The sequence below is a fragment of the Palaemon carinicauda genome, chromosome 19 (genome assembly GCF_036898095.1).
Source record: "Palaemon carinicauda isolate YSFRI2023 chromosome 19, ASM3689809v2, whole genome shotgun sequence".
NCBI classification, from domain to species: domain Eukaryota; kingdom Metazoa; phylum Arthropoda; class Malacostraca; order Decapoda; family Palaemonidae; genus Palaemon; species Palaemon carinicauda.
Genome location: NC_090743.1, coordinates 22,995,112 through 23,000,111, shown reverse-complemented (window position 1 = coordinate 23,000,111; position 5,000 = coordinate 22,995,112). Strand labels below are relative to the sequence as shown.

Here is a 5,000-nt window from a genome sequence, read left to right as displayed (position 1 = left end):
GGATGCGCGTGTGTCACACAAACAAAGCTATTAATCATATGTGCGTGATGATAGTCCTTCTTCGAAACAGGAAGATTGCTTGAGCAGTTTCCCTACACTTGGAACAGGAAAAAAATGTAGAAATTCTGCAACTCGGTATTTCCTTTTAAAAGGTGAACAGAATGGAAACTAAATCTCGAAAACAACAAGGAAACGAAAAGGAAAATTGGAACAGTTCTAATTACAGTATCCTTATTATAGTTCAAAATAACAAAATATTCCCATGGAACCAGGAAAATGAGCGTAGCAAAGTGACCATTGGTGAAGAGGAAAAATCATATATGTACGAAGAGGGTTCCAATGTAATGGTGTACTCTCTCTCTCTCTCTCTCTCTCTCTCTCTCTCTCTCTCTCTCTCTCTCTCTCTCTCTCTCACTAACAAAAGTTGTAAAAATCGAAAAAGTGAATATCCTTATCACTAATTGAGAATTTAGATAATTTTCACCTCAATCTGTTCCACCTTCCAGTCAAGATTCGGTTCTCTTTCCTTCGTCCAATAACATTTCAGTCTCCCTATTTTGACATACTTACAACCCTTTTCCCCTCTACTTTTTCCCTATCTCTCCTTCGTCAGCCCCGTCAGTACCGTCACCTCCGTCACACTCCTGATGGAGAGATCATCATCTTACCCCTCTGGGGGAGGGTCCTGTAATTGAAATACTTCCAGTTGCTGCGATGGAATGTCGCTCCCAGGTTATTTTGGTGAGTTTGCGCTTCGCTTCGACAAATGGCATTTTTTTTTTTTTTTTTTAGTACGTCCTCGGTTAAGAATTGATTGACATTTTTTTTTATTTTACATATTGAAATTCTTTTTTTCGTTAATGTAATTCTTATTCTAGTTCTTACATAAAGGTTAACCTATGGAATTTTAAGCATCGTTTATATGTCTCGTCTTTCTAATTTCTTTTCCATTACAGCATTCATTTTGTTACATTAAAAAACAATTGCCAAAGTATATAACCCCGTCATTGGGGTTAGACTAAATAATTGTTATTGGACCGTTTTCATTTTAAAGGTCGTTCGGTTCATGAATGGCAGAGGCAAAGGACTGTGTCAATGCCCTAGCAGGACAATGCCAGACTGGCCTTGCATACATTTGATCAGCGCCCAAGTTCCCTCCACCCACGCTAAGACCAGAGAGGGCCAAGCAATGGCTATTGATGACTCAGCATCCAGACCTATAAGAGCCCTCCCTCCCCCAAACCACGCCCTCCTTGGCTCATAAGTATAATGAGGTTGGAGTTGGTTGGGGACTTTTTGTTTTTTATTTTACACATTGAACTTCACCGCTTCCAATATTGTATTAATAAAGACTTCTCTTTCTAAGGACTAGTTTTAACCAGTTTCCGTCATTACAATTATTGCCACATGTCATTTATTCCTCTTTCCATTCAAGGTAATCACTTCAAGAAAACCCGTCTTTGCTGGGTGTTGGAATAAGATTAAGTTTCTTTTTTTTTTTTTTTTTTTTTTTTTTTTTACTGAAACACAATATCAAACTTTGTTTAGTTTTTCGGTTTTGGATCATCAACAGAGATACTCTTGATAGCAAGAATTATATACTGGTTTTAGGGTTTAATGCAACTCGATCTTTTCTTTAAAGAGACGTATTCTAACTGCCTTTTCATTAGAATGCGTCAGTTATTCTTTATCATAATTTCATTTAATTGGATTCTTTAAATTTCCTTATTACGTTCCGTATTGAATACAAAGAATTTTCGTTTTCTGCAATTAATTCATCCTAAATGCCTAAATAAACACTTGTATTTTACAACCAACTCTCTTTATAATGAATATACCACACACTATAAGTTAAGAGTTAGTTTGACTTCATTGTTTTAAGCAAAAGCTCATTATTATTTCAAAAGACAACTAACTGGGTATAAATCTAAAGGACTTTCATTTTATTGTGTACGTATTATCATTCCCTTGCTTACGTGTGTGCCTATCAAAAATACGAGAGAACATGAATCAAATGGTATGGAGCTTATTTGTAGTGCTCACGATAGATTGGTTTCAGTAGTAGTAGTAGTAGTAGTAGTAGTAGTAGTAGTAGTAGTAGTAGTAGTAGTAGTATACTGAATATCCTTTTTATTTTTTTTCTGTTCTCCTAACCTTGATTACACAGATAAACAGACCATATTTGTGATTATTTATGCAACTACGTTAAAACGAGCCAAAGTTCAGCTATATTTAAGCACGCAGAGAAGCACTTTTACTTGTACGAGCGCGCGCGCGCGTCTCATTGAGTGGCCAGCGCGGAAGTGAGTTACAGTTTCACTATTGATTTTTCAAGAGCTCACTATAGCAACTTAAAAAATGAAACCGGGAGTTAAGTCATAATTCCTATTATCATGAGAGTGGAAAAGACCTAGAAACCTCATTTTTTTTTCTAAAAACATTAAACCTCTAAAAGGAGGGAGGGGACTAAAAGGTAGGAGGGGCCCTAAAAAGGGGAAGGGTCCAATTTCTATCTCTAATAAAGAATTCATCATCCAGAAAATATAATGCCAATAAAAAAAGTCAGACCTGATGATTATGCTCATTCGTCATCTGGAAAAAAAGTCCAATTTTTCTTCCGAAGAAATTTATTTGTCGGTCCAGTTCTATAGCAAAATATAAAATTAAAAACATAAGATTTTTTTTTTGGGGGGGGAGGGCAGTTTAAACTGAATATGGATTTCTCATTAGTTTGAAATCTAAATTTCTCTTTGAAAAAATATAAATTCATTAAAAGGAATAAAATCTGTATTCACTTAACACTAACAATTTTACTTTGGATAGAAATTAAATCTTTATTTCATCATAAATATAAAGGTACAAAAAATATAATACTTTCATTACTCGGGTAAGTATACGAATTCACTATTGAATTCAAAGTATCCTAAAGCAAAAAAACATTATCGAATCAAAGCCAATAATATGCACGCTTCATTTATCCCAATTGGTGAAGCAACATTATTTTATTATCTATGGCTGGAATTCACAAATCCGGAATAAAACGAAATCGAAACCCCACATATAACATAAAATGGAACTTTTTTTGAGGACGGAGCAGAGTTGTTAAGATTATTAATAAAAAGATGTTGCCACTCTCACTAACTTAATATTAATATCTACGATAAATGATCCCGTATTGTAAGAAAATCCCATTGACATGACTATAAAGACATGAAGTAGTAACTTAAATGACTTGCATGTTCAGCTTGGTTCTATATAATAAAAAATAAACTGATAAAACTGATAACAGAACACAAAGAAATTAAATTAAACATAAAAATTCAATGATAAACAATTTTTATGAGTATCATTAAAAATTATAAACAAATTCATTACAATAAAAAGTCGACATTTACGAGAAACTTTAATAACGTTATAAATTTCTGGGAAAACTTTCATCATCAGGTAAATACGACAATTAAATTGCTATCTTTTTTTTTTTATTGTAGCGCGAAATTTCCTAAGAAATGTCGTGCTTTTTTAAGACACTGGTGTACACGACCCGTCAAAAGTGAGGGTTAAATCTTTAGAGATTCCTTCCCTAACTACTTCCTCTACCCCTTACACGAGGGACGGGGAGACACCAAGTAATCATACGTTCGGCAATGACGTTCAACGTCACAGGAAATAATTTATATATATATACACACACATATATATATATATGTATATATATATGTATATATATATATATATATATATATACATACATATATGTATATATACATACTGTGTGTGTATATATATATATATATATATATATATATATATATATCCAGACACTTGCTCTTGTTTTATAGGAGAGATGGCGTAAGAATGGGTTGTAGACACCTAAGTTTCCCAATTCCCTTACTTTAATCCTTAGAATACTTAAATATGTGTTAAGGGTTAAGGTTCAAAATCCATAAACGAGCCGATTGTTTATCGACCGATTTTTAGGTAAAATTTGGGATCGCAATTACCGATGGCATACATATCAAAGATACCTTATCTATTGTAACGAATAGCTGCTATTGGTGAATAAAGCAACAGCGAGATAGATTAATAGCAATTTCAGACTGAGGAGCTAAAAAACGGCATGGAAATTTCACTTTTACTTCATCCCACAGTTCAATATTTACAGATCTAGGATGAACTCCCCTAAGAGAATATAAGCATTTCACTTCCTACAATGCAAAGAAGGACAATAATAATAATAATAATAATAATAATAATAATAATATTAATAATCGTCATCATCATCATCATCATCGTCACAATAATAATAATAATAATAATAATAATAATAATAATAATAATAATAATAATAATAATGATCAACAACAATAATTATAAAAGCAGTAACATTCTAGATGATTTTCAATATATAATTATATCATTAAAATGTAAACTAAATTACATTAAAAAGAAACTGAACCAATTCAACTAAATTCTTAGACCCGCCATATTCCTTTGATTAAAAAAATTAACTAAAAGCCTGTACTATCAAACGAGTTATTAAAAAGGTAAATTTTTTCAGTCGTGGACATGAGACTTTCCAAACACCCCCCACCCCCCCAACAACCATCCAACCGTATCACCCCTCCACCTTTCATCCCCCAGGAGGGCAGATAACATCCCCTGTCGCGGGCCATGCTTGCATTGATAACGGAGACTTCCGCAGTTCCTGAATTAAAGAGAAACAAGGGTGTTTTTGTTCGGGGTGAATGGCCTCTTATCTGTGAAGCAAGCTTATGGATAAAGAAAATGATAATGTATTATTTAGTCCTTTCGTAACTTATTTTAAATCTTCTTTTACTTGTTTACTAGTGCACGCAACCCGTTAAAAATGACGGCTATTTGTTTCGATAGATATTAACACACACGCACCGTCCCCCACCCCCTGGGTATGACCACTCGTCTCTCCTCTACAGAGGGACGGGGAGAACTGAGCGTGACCAGATATACATATACAGTATATA

At 33.7% G+C, this 5,000-nt stretch overlaps 2 protein-coding genes across 2 annotated transcripts in view; one reads left to right on the top strand and one right to left on the bottom strand.

Moving 5' to 3' along the window:
* Shab (Shaker cognate b) overlaps positions 1–5,000 on the bottom strand; it is a 524,075-nt gene that overhangs the window by 374,037 nt on the left and 145,038 nt on the right. The gene's annotated exons all lie outside the window — the stretch shown is intronic.
* The window catches only part of LOC137658925 (uncharacterized), a 110,896-nt gene that overhangs the window by 105,156 nt on the left and 740 nt on the right, over positions 1–5,000 (top strand). The gene's annotated exons all lie outside the window — the stretch shown is intronic.